Source organism: Temnothorax americanus, unplaced genomic scaffold (genome assembly GCF_048541705.1).
Source record: "Temnothorax americanus isolate GAGA-0224 unplaced genomic scaffold, ASM4854170v1 Scaffold55, whole genome shotgun sequence".
Lineage (NCBI taxonomy): Eukaryota > Metazoa > Arthropoda > Insecta > Hymenoptera > Formicidae > Temnothorax > Temnothorax americanus.
Genome location: NW_027509705.1, coordinates 476,595 through 495,893, shown reverse-complemented (window position 1 = coordinate 495,893; position 19,299 = coordinate 476,595). Strand labels below are relative to the sequence as shown.

General features: G+C 37.6%; 1 protein-coding gene and 1 long non-coding RNA gene across 5 annotated transcripts in view; one reads left to right on the top strand and one right to left on the bottom strand.

The window, feature by feature from the left end:
• LOC143904623 (uncharacterized) overlaps positions 1–9,720 on the top strand; it is an 84,161-nt gene extending 74,441 nt beyond the window's left edge. The window contains exons 3-6 of the long non-coding RNA XR_013258994.1: positions 6,541–7,591; positions 7,677–8,248; positions 8,747–9,074; positions 9,224–9,720. This is a non-coding gene — a long non-coding RNA (uncharacterized LOC143904623). The remainder of the gene's footprint in view (positions 1–6,540; positions 7,592–7,676; positions 8,249–8,746; positions 9,075–9,223) is intronic.
• LOC143904621 (irregular chiasm C-roughest protein) overlaps positions 1–19,299 on the bottom strand; it is a 214,705-nt gene that overhangs the window by 71,600 nt on the left and 123,806 nt on the right. The window lies entirely within an intron of this gene.

Genomic DNA, 19,299 nt, shown 5'->3' with positions numbered 1-19,299 from the left:
AAGAGAATTTTAATTTCCTGACTCTTTCATAAAATATATTAAAACGTTAAAAATTAAAAAATGTTAAAATATACTAGTTTTTTAAATCTCATAGTGTGATTTCGATAGTGACTCCCTTCATAGTCTTATGTCCCAATTTTGGATATACCGCATAAGTGCTGTCTGGGATTATCCTAAGCGAGAACGTACTCTGATTCTTTTTTTATTTACGCATCAAGATTGTGCGCCTTTGAAAGAAAGGTGCGGAGAGAGTCGGTCTGTAGTGCAAATATACCTACAACGAGGGTCACCCTGTGGGCGGCACGAGTGTGACGGCGTAGCGCGCGATAATTCACTCTCGGTCGTGCGGCAGCCTCTGGAAATGGAGTCACCGTCCCGACACGGAGTAAGGTAGGGGCCGCACGGCTTAAACGGGTTTGTATCCTCGATGAGGGGCAAATTAAGTTAGCGCGAAAACAACCTATACACCTCTCGAACCAGGCTCTCTCGGCGCGGCACGACGCGCCGCCTGTCCGACCTGCATAAATATGTATACGTGTTTTACGACGACCTCCTACATCGCCGTGAGGACGGCAAAAATGTCTGCAAAAGAGCGGCAGGATCGAGCGACGCGCGCCGCAGTTGACCGGCAGAATATTCCGGTGCGTTTCTGTTATTTTGATAGACGACTTCTAGAGAAGTAAATTTTTCCGCCTCGCGCTCCACCTCGCTGTCGGCGCTTTTTTTTCACGCGCGTCCATCATCACGGTTTTCTCTTTTTATACCCTCGGTCTCGCCCTCTCGTTCAACCCTTTCGCCGCCATCATCCACCTCCAGCTCGGATGCGCAGAGCGCGTCCAGGATTTAACGCAGATTAATCTGTTTGTTGATCCGGACCACCCCGGCTTCTTCTCTCTCTCTCTCTCTCTCTCTCTCTCTCTCTCTCTCTCTCTCTCTCTCTCGCTCGCTCGCTCGCTCTCTCTCTCTCTTTCGCGTGCGTTCTCGTTTCCACTGATTTACCCGGTTCCGCGAGTGACGGCTGGCGTTTCATAATACCCCCGCTTGGTAGACGAGGTGCATCGCGCCTCTTCGTCTATTTTCTCGTCATTTTCCCGGTTTTTTTCCTTCGGCAATAATGGAGAATGACAGGTACGAGCAGAATAAACAAAATTTCGCCTTATATCGGGGTTATAACAGACTCTTGTAACGAAATGCGAAAAGTGGGTAAGACGTCGACTAGTGCCGGATACATTTCCTTCTTTTTTATTTTGCATCGTACGGCGATGATTCGACACGAGAAACGAGGGAGTTCAAGGATGCATTTAAAGGGATACAAACCAGCAGGATTGATCACCACGTGGGTGACGACACGACGAGGGCGGGTCACGCAATTAACATCAAAAGTTCGTCTATCGCCACTTAAATGGCCAGCCAACGGAACAATCTGCCGGATTTGTCAGAATTTCTGAAGGGTCGATGGATCGACCTTCCACAAACGTGATGGTTTTCAGTCATTTATATAGGGCGAAAATAATTTATGATTAAGTACTTTGTCATATCGCATTATTTGAACAAGTTGACAAGCTGAAAAATATATAGGAGTGATTAATAAAGTTCATCGAATGATTCCGATTAGATATTATTATAGTTAATAAATGAGAATTTGTGAAAACTCTGTTTATATTTCATACTATGATGTGGAGATGTGCGAATTAAGGACTTTTGATGTCGAATCGAATCGAATATTTCGAATCAAATCGTTGTAATATAATTTTCAGTTAAAAATATAATTATTATTATTAAATTTTAACACGTAAGTTTTTTTTTAACTCCACATTCATATTACGATCTGTCCTACGGACATTCAGTAACAAGTTGTGTATAATTAATTAATTATTGGCTTACTCGGTGTATTGCCACTGACATACTCAGAAATAGTTACATCAATATAGTATTGCTTTTGTTGCTGTGTATGTTACTTTAAATATTGTTGCACTTCTCTATTCTTAACTTATTCTGATAGCATATTTTTTACTTTATTAGTAATGCAGTTAATTGCCTTTTAATTTGCGGACATCATAATTTTCTAACCTTTCTTTTGTAAGCAACCTTTTCTCTGATACTCATTGGGTACAAGTATTGTCTTTAATTGTAGCTTTGGGATTAGTTTTCCAGGCAGCTTGTTGTACGCACTCATTAAAGTGCTGCACTGCAAACATTATGTCCTCATTATTTTTTAAAGGTACATTTTTGTTAAAGTTATCTTCCACATCCTGCCGGAATTGGCGCCAGTCTGTTTTACTACTGTGAAGCCTGCATGTGATATCATTTTCTATGAATTGACTACTCAAATTTATTATAATCGGGGTATGGTTCGAGGAGAGATCAAAGCTCGGTTTGCAAGTAACATATCTCTTAGAGATTCCTTCAATGCTAGCAAAATCTATGATGTCAGGGACCCTGTTTTTATCACTAGGCCAGTAAGTAGGCTGCCCAATTGAGATGACGCTGACGCTGAGATTTAATGAATTGACAGCATAAAGGTGCGATTTTATTAACGCTAGAAACCAGCGGCAGCGTCAAGAAAATGTAGTGGGGGAAGAAGTTTCGTTGAATTTTGCGGTACGCTAAGAAGTTGAGACGGTCTGAACTTCTTCCCCCACTACATTTTCTTGACGCTGCCGCTGGTTTCTAGCGTCAATGAAATCGCACCTTAAAGCAACTCCCTTCCTTTGGGTGTGATCAGTCTGGATCCCCACTGCGTATGTTTTGCATTGAAAGTCTCCTGTCGCCATGAACCTTGGTCCAAGCTATTCGAAGAATTGTTTAAACTGTTCCTTCTTGTTTGCATATTTTGGGAAGGCAATAGACAGCTGATAGAACCAGTGGACTGATCCAATCCTCGACTAAAACATTTGTTGTTTGAATATGTTTCTATTTATAGGGGTTTGTTATATGATGTTTGATATTATTTTTTATTAAGATGGCAGTTCCACGATGCGCAGTGCCATATCTGGATGCATTGCTTGATAGAATTTATACCCAGACATAACAGAAGTAGTTTTTATTAGTAAAATGTGTTTCTGAGATCATGATTATGTCTATGTTGTGCATAATATTAATAAAGGCTTTCAATTCAAGAAAGCGTTTGGCTAGCCCATTAACATTCCATGAGGCAATCTTTAATTCATTGAAGGCGACGACATTTTGGCGATGATACTAGACATTAGATTGAACATGGAGATCATCTGCTTCATGAGTTCCAGCATACCATTACCTTTTGATTACTAGTATTACTATCATTACTAGTTTTATGTATTTTACTTTCCAATGTCAATTGATCGTTTCCTTGCATGTAATTCGTGTTACTACTAGCTACTTGGGCGCAGTAATCGGCAAAAAAAATTTTTTCATTATTCATTTTTTAAATATTAAAGTAATCATTAATAAGCAAAAATACAATATTGTGTGCCAAAAAAAATTTAATTTATTTTTATTTACCAAGCAATATATATATATATATATATGTAAATAATTTCAAAAAAAAATTATTTTTACAAAAATTATTAATAATTTAACATTATTTCGTAATTTTTTGAAAATTTAATAATAAATTGAGAATTCTAATATATATAACTAATTTTTTTATTTATTCATTTTTCAAAAAATAAATAATTTTATAATTTCTAATTTTCTAAATAATAATAATGGAAAAAAAATAATTTTTAATATTTTCCCAAAAATTATTAATTAAATATTTTATAATTTTTTTTTAATTAACAATTAAATAAAAATAATTTTTGTTTTTCATCCTTGACTCTGAAACAAGTCCTCTTGACAAAGATAAGCATGAACATGAGATGACTGACAATATCAGATATATTGGGCGACGAAGGGGACACCACATAGAGTTCTTGATTACACTTATTTCACACGTTAATGATACAACAAAAAATTGTTCTAAGGATCCCAATATTCTTTATGAGTGCGTTCCGTTTGGACGCTCACGCGCTGTAAGCATCGCTCTATCTTCGTTTGATATTCGATGTGCAACGAAGATAGAATGATGCTTACAGCGCGTGAGCGCCCAAACGGAACGCACGTGTAATATAAAATAGGGTGTGTAACACGTGCGGGTTGAAAATTGGACACTAGTGCGGGTGGTCGCACTCGCCTTCGGCTCGTGCGTCCACTCCGCACGTCCAATTTTCAACTTACCGCACTTGTTACACAAATAACTATTATATCACACGTACGTGCGTAGAAAAGAGCCCATTACGCGCGCGCCATCTGTGTGACAAATAGCCAATTCCCCACGCGATAAATTCCCCACTCAAACCCGTGCAGGAATGAAATATTTCCGCACGCAGCGCAGATTTCTCTATAGAGATATAAGAATAGAGTGCGCGAGTCATATGCTAGCACGTAAGAGGCTGCGATATAGGAATAGAAAAAGAACGCTGCATATAGGCCCTTTCTGTCTTTGTCTACGCGTGCATGCGAAACAAAGTCAGAAGGGGCCCACGCGCAGCTTTCTCTTTTTATTCTACGCAGCTTTCTCTTTCTATTCCTATATCGCTTTTTCAGCTTGCTCGCGCACTCTATTCTTATATCTCTATATGGATTTCTCACTCGAGGCCGTGCAGGAATGAGATATTGTAAATTAAACAGATACATATACAACAGGGATACATAATCCATTCGAAAATCTGTTCAATTTATGATTTTAAGGCGTTGTGCTGGTGTAGGATAAGCTAAGCATTAAGGGTGAAGCAACAAAATCGGATTTGTTAAAAATAGCGAGCAACAAAATCAGGGATACATAATCAATTCGGAAATCTGTTTAATTTACAATTTTAAGATGTTGTGCTGGTGTAGGATAAGCTAAGGGTGGTTTTTAAGCATTAAGGGTGGAGCAACAAAATCGAAATTAATGCAAATGGTTGGCAATTTTTATGGAGAAATAGCTTTGGGGGTAGTTTCCAGGATTTAAAAAAGAAATTACAAAATATCGGGAATGGAGCAACAAATTAGCAACAAAAGAGCACTAAATTTCTGTATAAATTTTATTCGATTGCGGTGAATTGGCTGTGTCAGCTTAATAGACGTCAGACAGTGTGCATACATGTGTATACAGGGTGTAGGATTTAATATGTCCAGGCTGATATCTCGGAAACTATCAAAGTTAGACAAAAAATCAAAAAAGGTTCTTCAACGGGATTACATTGAGATGCTTTTCAGCGCGATAGAATCGTGTCCTTCCGGATTTGTATCCTACTGGATTTCGAAGAGTAAAGGAAAAGGGCAAATTTTTTTAAATAAAAACCCTCAAAAATGACACAAATTGATAGGGTTTCAAAAAAATAAATTCAACGACCTATATTATTATATAAACCCCATACAAAAATAACACCAATCAATAGATTCAAAAAGATGAATCCATCTACCTACATATTTATTATGCTTATTGTGGAAATTACGACCGCAGTGAATTTTTGATGATCGATACCCTTCACAGGTTATTCTCAAAAATTCACTGCGGTCCTAATTTTTACGATAAGCATATAAAAATATAGATCGTTGGATTCGTCTTTTTGAATCCTATCGATTAGTGTTACTTTTGTACGGAGTTTTTATTTAAAAAATTTGACACTCTCAATGCCCCTCGAAATCCAGTACGGAAGGATACGATTTTATCATGCTGAAAATCATCTCAAAGTAATCCCATTAAAAGACGTTTTTTGATTTTTCGTCTAACTTTGATAGTTTCCGAAATATCGGCGTGGACAGATTAAATCAAACACCCTGTATAAGAGATATTCTAAGAGGCCAGTTTATGTTTATATTCCATACACCAACACACACAATTTATTCTATATACATTTAAATAAAAAATATTTGTAAATAACATGTAATATAATTTTTTTTTATCTTTTTTGATTATTTTTTTGTTCCTTTTATTCCTTTTTGAAAGCTATAGGTAACAAAAAATTGTCACTCTACTTGCATACAAGATAAAAGGTTCGGCGATTATTATCGGACATCCTATATATACCTATATATATCACAAGAAATAAAAAGTGTTATAAAAAATATAAAAAGGCCAAAATTAAAACATATACAACAATTATATATAATTTATTCTATAATAAAATAATAATGCAATATATAGTGACAAAACTTGTTAGAGTTTGACTGACATATTTTAAACTTTAATTTTGTAAATAACATTCCAAAATAGAAGTACAATTAGTTAATAGAAAAGTTAAAATAATAATTATAATAAAAGTAGTGTTTTTAAAAGTAGATATCTTATACATTATTCTTTGTAGAACAAAATGTGTTATGTTAACTAAAATATATATTTCTTTTTAATTCTGCATTCTAAATGTTCTAATATTCATTGCGAGTATTAAAAATCTATAGTTTACGTCACGTATGCAGGCAGACAAAAATGTCAGTACTAGCAACGTGAATAAAAGTAAAATAAACTTACATTATATAATCTTTATGCTATGATTATAAATATGTATTATTATAATACATTTCTTCTTTTTTTAGAGAGAAAGTAAGACATCCTATTATCAACCCTTTTATTGCGAGAGTTGTAATCGATATCTCTATATTGGCAAAGTATCGGTAGGAGAAGAGGATAGTGTTGACTTCATCTATCAATTTGTGAAGAAAATATTTGTTCCTAAGAACCACTACAATGTTATATCATACTGCATATTTCATACTGGCCCTGACATAATTGGGCCACCCAAATCTCTAAACTATGGAGAACTATTTCATACTTCATATTCATACCTTTCAGGAGCTCTGGATTAGGATCTTCGTGGGTATGTGTATATTTCCTGGTATTATCTGTTATATATTGCCCTATACAGAATAATCGCAATCTAATTTACGCTACAAGAATTTGTAGTATTTGACACTTTTTGACTTGTCAATTCAGAGAAATGATAATGATATCGATATCTCAACATCTCCATGGCAATACAAAGAACCTTTGCAATGGCCTAATTTTATAGTTTTTTTTGATCAGACAAAGCTAGAAAATAGTTATATTGGTATGTAGTATTTAAATTGATAAATAAAGATATCGTTAGATAAGTTGGGTTGAGAAAAGAGTATAATTATATTTTCTATTTTGAAGATATCGAGTTTCATAAAGCTGTATATCCAATCAGAGTCTCTTTATACGAAATATATAATCCTGGAAACGTAGTTCAAATTTTGGCTCAAAATTCTAATAATCAGTGGCTTCAGTTGTGGAATGGATCGTCTCAGATTGTTTCTCAAGATCAAGATTATTTTCCCCACCCTTATCGCATCCATGTAACTTTAAAACTAAAATGCTCAGATTAGTATTTGAAAACAGCTCACCTAAATCTTACACAAAGCTAAATGCTGTGATGCTTATCGGTACATCAGATTTGATCCTTTCTAAAAATCCTAACGAGAGTTTAACTAATTTGTTAAAAAAATTTAACTGCATATACTCTTTATACCGTGAGGATGATAATTTAACAGCAGATTTGAAAAGAGCACACTTGGATATAATTCATCTGCAAGCAAATTTTCCTGAATCTTGCGTTATTTGTAAAAGGTATTATTATCGTCGACATTAGGTGAATTCAAATTCTTTTATTTTGTTAATAATAAAAATAAATTTGGGTCGACGTTATTTGCAGCAGTGTAAGGACTCCTCGAGACGTAATCCCTGGCCATGTGCAACCTCTTGAACAGATATACTGGCGTTGTCTTTTACAGAAAAATCATACGAATAATGCACAGAATATGAAACTCTCTTCGGATGAATCCAAGGAGCTACTACGTTGCAGTTTGTCTGCGTTTCCTTTTATTAACATTTATTGTAATGTCATCTTATTTTAGTTTTATATTTTATTTTTGCAGGATAAAATACTACTAAACATATTTAAAAACTTAGATTTGACGACGCTACACCGTACAAAATATGTAGATAAACGCTTTAATAATGTAATACAGGACCGTGAACTCTATATGCGTTTGAACATGCGATGTGTATCTCGTAGAGATATGCGCGATATATTTTGTTACTTTACACCTAGATGTAAATATTTACAACAGTTAGATCTGACAAGAAGCGACTTTGATGTTATGGATTTCGTAAATTTTCTTGATAATTGCGGCAGGCGTTTAACGCACTTAAGATTAAGTGGCTGCAAATCTGTTAACAGTCAAGCCCTACTTAAAATTTCAAAGATATGCAAAAATTTAAAAGGTATGTATACATGTATACCCAGATAGCAAAGCGTGTCTGAACAAAATCGCGCAACCTGTGATTGCTTATGATGCTGGCAACTTGCCGTACATTTGCTTCAATTGATTTCAAGTAATTTAATATTTGAAGCAACATGCAGACAACATTGGATATATGTATTGCCAGCAATTTGTCGGCAAGAGAACAACATCAAATTTACTTCGCGTTGCTAGCAACATGACAGCAACATCTCGAATTTTGAATCAGACGTTTAGACCGCAGCCTAAGTTGCCAACAAGTTGCTGGCAAGTTGCTATGCAAAATTGTTATATCGTGAAGGCATCAACTTGCCGACAAATGCGGACTCATCAGTTGCCACAATTCTGATAGCAACACATACTATGTTGTCAGCAACATGCTAACAACAATGCAAACACGTTGCTACCTGGGTACATATAGTATATAATGATTGTCAAGATTTTTTTTAAATCGCATATGACCGATACACATTTTTTTTAGAATTGGATCTAAACGATTGTGATTGCATAGACAATTAAGGATTTTTGTGTCTCAAAAATCTAAATGGTTTGGAATATTTAGACCTTTCTGGTACACGTATAAAAGCTAAACGTCTTTGCAAAATACTGCGAAAGAATCAACGGATGCGTGAGTTACATTTACAGTCAACATATTGGAAGTATGTAAAGCTAGAGGCCGTTGCAATAGAGTTGAAAAATTCGTGTCCAGACTTCGAAGAAATAAATTTACTGAATACATGTGATCTTACGTCGCAGAGTGTAAACGCCCTCGCTGACTGTAAGCATTTACGAAAAGTGTATCTTAACTTGTGTGTACTTTTTAATTTTATTTTAAAATACATATTATACCGTATTCTTTATCGAAAATTTGTGTGTTTGATTTTCTTGCGAGCATCTTGAAAAGTTACATTAATTTTTTTGTAAAGGAAGTACTATAATTATATGATTTTTGTTACAGATTCGGATACTCAATCGCTGATAATAGCTTGGACAGATTACTTTCTTCCTGTCAACGCCTGGAAGTAGTTTCTTTGTGCTTTATTGTCCTCACTGATCACAAATTGGAATTACTAGCGCAGTGCAAAAATTTAAAAAAGTTATATCTTTCTCGAGTGAAACTTGATATACCTAATAAATATTCCGTTATTTTCGAAAAATGCTCTAAACTACGAGAGTTTTATCCCATAAGATGTAACGTTAGTGATTGTTTACCTAACAAATAGAAGGAAAAATATCCGCATGTGTCCGTTTACACATTCAGAAGACAACGAAGACTGATAATATGAATTGTTTTTGTTTACCATTATGTAATATACAGGGTGGACCAAATAAAGCGTGACTTTCTCCAAAAATGTTGTTCCTAGAGAAAAATGTTTAAAATAAAAGATTGTTTTTTGAGTTTTTGATGCCAATATGTTCAGAGTGTTCTAAAACGTCAAAAAATTGCGTTTAAAAAAATGTTCGTGCGTACGTGGGTGCGTGCGTGTACGGATTTGATGTTCGTGGTTGTTCTAACTTCCGCAAATTTTAAGATATCGGGCTCAATTTTTTTTTTTAATGTAGAGTGTCATTAAAGGAAAGTTGGTATTGAATTTGGCGATGATCGGTAAAGGAGTTCATTTTTTATAAAATTCTGAATTTTTTCAGAAATGTTTGTAGTTGCTCTAACTTCCGCAAATTTTGAGATATCAAATTATTTCTAATTCTATTATATTTTTCAGTCTCTTCTACCTTTATTTCATATACAATTCCTTAAGATTTGGTTGATTATACCCAGTTTTATACGTTTGTTTTGTAGGTCTTGTTGATTCTGTGGGACTCTTCCTTAGCCTTTTCTTAGATGTAGTGTTCCAAGGTTGCTGATTACCAAGCTCCTTTTGGTTTGGAATTTGATTTCGCTGATGAACTGTGTTCACTTTATCACACACTGAGAGCTCACTGGCCGAGTGCGAGCGATTTCTGATTTTACCAGCTCCAATGGCTGCTACATTAGTAGGGGTTTTATTAATAGTTGCCCCCCCCCCCCAGAATTCTTGGGGCCTGCCTCCGAGGAGGATGGATTGCCCGAGTCATTGCTTGGATTACCACTTGGGGTAGTCTCCATCCGTTGCGTTTTATCCATTGTTCTGTTTAATTGTTAGTTTTGGTTTACCTCGTGTATTTTATTTCCCCGGTACCCTCCGGCAAGCATTCCTCAATCTGCCACCTAAAGAGGCGCCCGATGGGAAACTAACAACCCCACACGGAAACACGTAGATAATAAAAGAATACTTTTTTTTTTTTTTTTTTTTTTTTTATGTGGAAATATATTGATTATATAAATTCTTTTTAAATCAAAAAACATATTTAAGTATTTAATACAATACTAATAAAATATACTTTAATTAATGTCGCAGTAACTGAAGCAATTAGGCGAAAAATCATAGATAAATTATTAAAATACTCTAATGTAGTATTCAATAACATTATCCAATTACATACATAGAAATTAAAATAAAATAATATATATAGTTTATTTTATTATTATCAATACTCATAGCTTATTGTTTTTTTACGCATATTTAAACTTTATATATATGTATATATTATTCGGTTTTAGAACGTCTTTCGACGTTATCCGATGCCTAGCTTTCGCTTCTAGGCTTTTTAGTAATTTTTTCGGTTTTTCCGCAAGATAGAGAACTAGCCTATCGTCGCAACCTCCAACGTCTCTTCCGAAAGACGGAGTCCAGTCTTCTCCGCACGATAACTGTCTTTTCGTGCGCGAGAGGGTGCACAGCTTTTTTTCGAAAAATGAATTCCATGCTACATGGGACTTGAACCCGGTTCTACAAATTACGAGTCTGGCGCTCTACCACTAGACCACACTGCTCCCTTATATTTAAACTTTTACTTACAATTTTTAAGATCACAGGGCATGTCAAGAATTAGAAATAAACTTTTTAATTGCTACTTAGTTGCTATGAGCAGTTATTTATTGAATGCACTCACTAAATGCACTTGTTAACATGATTGTACTTTATTGCTTATATTAACTATTAATGTTATTATATAAATTAGATAAGTGTAGCAGTTCAAATAAAATGATTTCTTCTCAAAAGATGTCTTGTTTTATTTTTAAATCTATTATATTATAAATTAATATATAAATTAATTACTTTTTTATTAAATTTCATTTTAAATAACGTTAGAAATAGCGTTAGAGTTTTTGCAAGATCTTTTTATGGAAAAAGATTGAAGCTAATAGCGTGAAATTATTTTGATGATTAATAAAAATTGCGTCTTCAATTTTATTTGCTTTGATTAAATATAACAAACCTTCTGTGGCAATTTAATCTGCTATCAGAGCAACTTTAACGGAGCAACGTTTCCTGCGCTTTACTTAGCAGTCAAAAATCACCAACTGCAAAAACATGACAATCGGATTCTGGTTTAGCCCCGGGAAGTGTCGGGAGATTTATTGTTACGCCATTGCGGCTACAGAGAGTGGCTGGAACGTGTTGAAGGACCAAATACGTAAAGAGGATCAGCGGCTATACCCAGGAGATCTCCGTCCAGGGCCGCGCGACCTCTGATCTGAAGTTGTGACACATTTGTACGTGACGCGAACCGACAATAGCGAATGGTGGCTCAGTTAGCGCGTGTCGTGCCTTATTCGCTACTCTAAATCAGAACTGATGCGCGAAAGCTGTCGGAAACGTTGCGCGCGTGTCTTGCAGTTTCGAGTCGAGATAGACCTCATTTCCACTTCGATCACCTCCTCTATGTATAAATAACGCGAGCATTGTCTCGAAAGTGTTTAAAGCGTCCGAGAATAAAGGTGCCGCCAGGTGCCAGTGACGCGTTTCGCGCGAGAGCCGCGAGATAAGAAGAAGAGATCTGATTTCGTTTCGGCGAAAGTATGCGGAATCGATAAAAGAAGACAATCCGTTTAAAATGAGCGCTGATTTATTCACAATTCACTCGCGTTCGCCCATTTTTTTTTTTTGAAAGAGAGATACCTCATCGTCACGTATCTCCCGCCTTAACTTGCAAAACTTCACTTCAACTCCGCTCTATCTCCCACTCTCTCCCTCTATTATTCTCATTATGTCTTCAAGAACTTTTTGTCAGCAATATACCGTGAAACTTATCGGATGCACCGTTTTAATACCGTTAAGCGACTTAACTTGACAGTATGAAATAAATGCGCATCTCTTCTCGCAAATCTCTCCTCCTCTCTTTAACTTTTTCCCATCAGAAGTCTATTTTATTTATATCTTCATTTCAATTTTTTAAGTTCGAAAGTGAAATTTAAACCAATACTTGAGTTAAATAACGTTTTGCTGTTTTTAACTACCATGCGTGTCGGAATTTATTATTTTAATACAAAACAGGATTATTTTAATTTTATTAGTTAAATTAAATTTAGTTTAAAATTAACGAAAATTAATTTATATATTTAATACTTGACACTATCAACTTGTGCTCTTTATATTTTTTATCCTCATTTTGTAATCTCGTCAAGCATTCTAATATCTGCGTTACTTCCTTTTTCACATCTACCTTTTGAGAAGGCATTCTGAAGATGCAATAAACATTATTCCATTCTATTCGATTATATTTCATTCGTTTTCACGTTACCTCTCGACACGATCGTACTCGCGATTTTATATCGCGCGGCTAATTTCCGACGTGATAACTCCTGAGTATCGGATGATATTCCTATCTAGATACGCTACTGAATTATCGCCCGGAATATTGGCATCAATACGAGAAACAAGCGTGCGAGTTTGCCGGTCGGCGCGTATTCGCAAAGCAGACAGAATATCGGCCGCGTAATTTCAATCTCCGCAATTTGCAGTTGCGCACGTTCACGTGTGGGTGCGCGTTTATCTATACACACACGCGCGCGCGTTTGCGTGGTCGGCGCGGAAAGAATTCGGTCGTGCAGTTTCGACCCCCCGGGGATGCGGCCGGCCAGTCGAGTCGGCCGGACCGCCGGAGTTGCATGCATGCGTATACATGCGTATACATATACGTACACATAGGCATGTAATGTCCGCAACACGTATGAAGTTTGCCAGTGCAATTTCCGCCCCGCCGCCCGCCGCGGCGCGGCAAAGAAATAATGTCCCCTTCCGCGTACGTCGCGCCGCGCCGGGAAGAAGCGACGGCCCGACACCGCAGCGAATTAGTCGTAACGAATGTCGCGACAAAATAGTCGGCCGCAAATCCTGCCGGTGAAACGGGGCCACTTTTTACCCTGCGTAGAATCCGCCCCTTTGTTTAAGCAATTACAACTTTATTTAAAGCGCGGCTCCGCGTCTGCCCGTTCTTTATCGCTAAGTTTCTCTGACAATAGTGTCGCCCGGCATTCTTATTGCTGGCGTTATTATTTGTGCCATGCGCTTCCATTATCCTAGCAGCCACGAGTATACCAGGATGGAGTCTTAGTTTTTTCGCGTTTCCTTCCATTTATGAATTTTCTAGCCGCACTCGAGGGCAGAATCCCGGAAGACTCGACGTCTACGAAACTCAGCGAGGAACGTATTTTCCTAGACGTTAACGTTTATTGTATCGGAAAGTTCCTCGAGGTATGCAGTCCGTTTTAATGAATTGTAATTAGCAACAATCGATCGTCTCGCTTTAAAATACACAATAAATTACGTACTGGATGCATTTTGTAAATTCTAACTTTGTTCAGATTTGCGAGAGCGAATATCTTAACAATAAGTTGCCGTCATATATACCTTTGCCGGTGTCTAGATAGAGAAATGGAATCGTCTTTATGTTATCTAGATGAAAAAAATCCAAAGTATATTCTTCATATTACAGTAAAATAAATTTACGGATTTTTATCTTAGCTTCATCTCAGATTATTTTGAAATAATCTACGGAAGATATTGCACATGCCATATGCAATTCGGCCGTAGAGCCGAGAATCGATACGAATCTCGACGACCGCTTACGAACGCCCGGAGGTCATTCTTTACTTTGCAGCCGGTGCAACCGACACATTCGCAGGTGCGGAACGCCGCGCCGGTCGTGTATGTAGGACATGTAGGACCATGGTGCACGTCCCAGAAGACCACTACCGGGTGGCCGACCAGGCTAATAATGACATAATGCGGTCGCGCGTGCAGAGGGTGCGCCGCCTATAGAGAGCCGAACGCGCTGTAATTAATATTAAGTATCCAAGTCCGAGATAGGTATTGCGTGTCCCTATACGTCTATAGCGGGCTTTGGCGAATATGCGGATGTATGGGCACTCCAGGGGCGCGGACAAATAAGACTGTAATGGCCCTTAACGAGATACGATCGGAACGTTCATGCGGGGAATTGTTTCAGGGTGCGGAATGCGCCTGACACGTCGTGCGCGCAACGAGAGCGTATGTGTGCATGTGACGGTCATCCGTGCAGCCGATTCGCGGATTATTCACGTACGTAATCTCGTATATACGTATGTACGTACGTATGCTGCATGTTTAACGGCCTGGTCACGCGCATGGATATTAATTCGGTTAAATCGCGGCGATATAACCTCGGCAGCGATGGTACGTCGAAGGTACTTTTATCGATTAATTGATAATGGCTCATATAATATACGAATGCGTTGACGCGTCCGCGAAGCGACAAAGACGGTCGTCGGAAATCCATAATTAATTAGCGCGCTACATTGAAAGGCTGCCCGTTTGTTGGTCGTATCTGATATCATTTATAAGCATGATAATTAATACTGGCATCAGATTGGATCGTTGCATATAAAATGTTTTCGAAAGTGTCAGAGTAACGTGTTTCGCCTTTGCAAAATAAAATGAACATATAAAATTCTATATATAATAAATAAAATTTGCTAATAATCGAATATTACATATTTTAATCACGTTAAAATAATTCCGTTGTAAACGCGTGCTTCAATTCTCGCAAAATGTTTTTGCAGTTTTTCGAATTGTAATAAATATGTAGCGCAAACGGTTGCAAAATTCAACTCTCCGCTATTCGTAATTAATGCCATTATTTCGCGATATCATATACAATGAAATAAATTGCGGAAGGCTGTTACGGCGGGACGTACCATTGAAAATAATCAAAATAAATCTTAAGCCCCGACATAATCGTTATTTTAATACTACTCTTTGCGCTCGAGGGATGAAGCTCTCTTTCCGTCGCGCGCTCGCACGTACATAGGCAGACACTCGCGTGGTCGCATTATTGAGCACTTCGACACGAGCGAAGAAAAGCTCATCCGTGTCGACGGGTGCTTTTAGAAAACCATTAAACAGGCGTCGGCCTCGTGGCACTGGGCTTTTTCGCAGTGATTTCACATGATTAAATCAACGAGCTGAAAAACACCACCGAAGAAACGTTTCATGTTAGCATAAAAGTTAGATCTGATAGTGCATTACGATTGAGAAAGACTCGAGTAATATGAAAATTTAAAATCACTGCGCGGACTATATTCGAGATATTAGCAATAATTACAAAATTTGTTGGTTAGATTAGATTAGGGTTAGGTCAGATTAAGTTAATTTATTTAGCATTTGCTAAAATTACATTAAAATATTATTTCTCGCGAATAATTTTATACCTTAAACAAGAATATATATTATGTTTTCGCTGCTGACGTTAAACGGTCGAGTGCCAGACGCAATGTTTGGGTTGAACAAAGAAAAATTCCGGCGAAATGGACCTGCGGATATTTATTCAAGCCGCGTTGCTCGGTCGTGCCGGTCTGTACTCTCGGTTCGTCGCCGAGGTGTGAGATAAAAATATATAACATTAACGCACGCCACGTCCCCGTCAACTTTTAGCATTATTCCAACGGGTTCCGCGGGTCGTCCTCTTCGTCGTCGTTCCCTCGCATTACGCAGTTATCCTGTGCAACATCGTCAGAAATCGCGCGAATGTGCAACATTTGCTAAAATTGCGCGCGCGCGCGCGCGCGCGCAAGCAGCGACATTATATACACAGCAGCTTTTACACGTGGTGAATCACGCGGTCCGTGGATGGTCGCGCTGGGGTATGCACGTGTGCACTGCACGTAGTGCACGTGCGGCTGCTGGTGACTATGTGGTTCACAGGGGAAATCCCTTACGACGTGCCTTCATTTTATTTTTCGAGGTAAACGCTCGCCCGCGGATTTACCGCGTAAACCCGAGTACGTTTTCTTCTCTCTCTTCGCGCGCACGACGCGGTCCTTTGTTCGTCCCCGTATTATTCGTCGTGAAGAACTGAACGCGTGCGAAGAAATTTGATATAAAGGAGAACGCGGTACGTTACGAAACTATTTACGGTCATATTTGTATCCAAAATAAATATATCGTAAAAATAAATATGCCGCAAAAATAAATATTCGTAAATTACTATTATGATGTGAAATGCAGTGTGTTTATTATATTATAAGATTTTTGATGGGTGACGATAAGAAATTTGAATTGTAGAAAGGGTACAGTTAAATAGTTTATTACTACAACAAAATATATTATTACATCTATTTATAAATTAATTATTAATTTTGCGTATAGAATCCAAATTGAAAGTGTAAACGATAGAAAATAAAATTGTTTCAGAAAAATCTGTAGTTGAATAAGAAAAATGTGTCTTCTATCTGATTACGCCTCTTCAATATATACACAGTTTTTAAGTTCTTGACGCAACGGCTATTAAATGACCGAAGCTGCCGAACGAACTCGCGATAAACTGATCTCGCACTTACATCCGGCGCAATGTATGCGAGAATTGAGTGCGGCAGGCACTCGTCGTCCGAGGCGGCAGCGACGGTGAGCTTTTGCCACCCCTTATTTTCTATTTTATTTGCTTGCACTGCTTTGCAGCCACGGCGCCCGCGCCGCACCGTGGCGGCAGCGACGGCGGCGGAGGTGACGGAGGTGGGAATGCGGGGTGATATTTTTCACAGAGAGCCCGGTGTGCCTTCAACTGTTATTTCAACGAAAATTCGCCAACGGCTCGCCATTGTCCCCGGTTAGCGCGGCGCTTTTGCCCCGGCTTTCACATATTGTGCGACAATTTTTTTCTCCCCGTCCTCCCCGACACACCGGGCTACGCGTCGCTGCCAACGTATACGAATATGTACGTCACGATTTTTATGCTTTTGGCCCCGGCCAACCAACGGCGGATATACTTAAGGTCCGGCCGGTTGACTTGCGATCGATGAACGACGAGCGAAAAAAAGAAAGAGAAAAAGAAAAAAAATACAGTCACGCGGCGCGGCACCCGAAGGACCATCGCCACGAGATTCCGCCGAGAAGCTGACTATACCGGCGAAGTGAATTTTTGTTTCCCTCTGCTCTTTTTAGCGATTACGCCGAGTGGAGTGGAGTGGAACTCTGCACACCGGAATGCAGTTACTCGCGAAAATCGGGTTTTTATCGGAAGTCGTTGGACCTTGCTTTGCGCGCGCGCGACTTGTGCTCCCGCGAGGCCTGCATTACAATAAGGAACGAGAAGTAACGCGGAAGGGAAGAAGCTAAAGTGCTTAAACTTCACCGAAACTACAGATTTCGATAAAGTACATCCAATACGTTTATTGTTATTTGACAAATAAAAGCGGGGAATGTGAATTTGTCCAACTTAAATCAATTTCCGATTTCGAACGATATGTGCAATGTGGTAAATCAAATAAAATTTCATAAAAGTAAAGAACCTATCGTGGATTATTGCTTGCTGTTTATAAAACAAAAGATAAAATACGAATATCAAAAATCGATGTCCACGCAATTAATGTTTTCGAAACTTCCTATGACGTGTGACGTAAGGCGCTTTGTGAAAGGAACGAAGAAATGTACACAGGCTTATATATGTATAAATAGTAACTTGAAAGTTTAACTTTAACATTTATTGGCATCTTTATTGGCGTTTTTAAACTGACAATGAAGTTTGCTCATGGGCAGTGCACACAAAAAAATTAAATATTAAATTATTTTAAAACCAAATTCCCCCAACATGTATTTAACTTCGTATTTAACTTACCGCGACCTAATTAACTAGAAAACTAGCCTCGGGTTGAAGGGATTCACGTGTCTTAAAGTTCTGTGAACGGACACACACTTGACTGCCCTTCTGAGAAGACATCAAAGAATTCTTGATAGGATATTAATTCCAATTCGCAATTGACAATAATTTGTCATCAATTTCTTGTGTATATTTACTTTGTTATTTAAACTCTGTCTTAAAACATTCATTTAATTATTTAAAATCCCGTTCATTATAATACGTATAATTACCTAGGAGGGGAAAAATAAGATCTCGCCTTGCAAAAATTAAGTGCATCAAATTGTACATCGTTCTAAATTTATTTTTTATTGTATTAAGACGAACGTCGGCGGGAACGGAAACGAAAAAGGGAGTCGCCTTTTCTTAATTTGTACGCCTAGGCATATCGAGGTCGGGTGGAAAATATTTTTTTCCCCCTATAAGTAAGCTTGGGAGAAGCGGGAGCAGAAGCCGTTACGAGAACCATCTTCTTAAAGAGATTAGAGCAAAATTAAATTTTTCATCGCGTCGACCTCCCTTTAATGATAATAACCGAAAAGACGAGGATTGCTGCGCGCTGGGCGAATCCTACATTTGCATTTTATAATCTTCGAAACAGCGACATTGCGCGCGAAATGTTTTTCCGTTTACTTTTTTATCTCTTGCTGCAAAAACCGTAAAAATATTCTTGTAAAAAAACTAGTGTTTACATTTCAGTATTGACATCCGACGCACTCCTCTTGCCAATTTCGGTATGGACACGGTACTGAAAATCAGATACAAGAGCAATATTTAATAAAAATGTTAAAACATGCTTTTGTACATACTTGCGCTCTAATTGTAAGAATACAAATAAATATTGAAACCTTTTTTACGTGGTTTATTTTAAAGCAAATTTTGTTTTAACAGAATTTAATAAAATCAAAATTTATCAAAACTTTTACTGAAAACAATCATTTATTTTTTCAGCAACTTGCTGTATACATATACGATTTGGTGCACAGTGCTAGGAAGCACGAAAATAATATTAAAATTTTTCGTATTTGCATAAATAAGCGC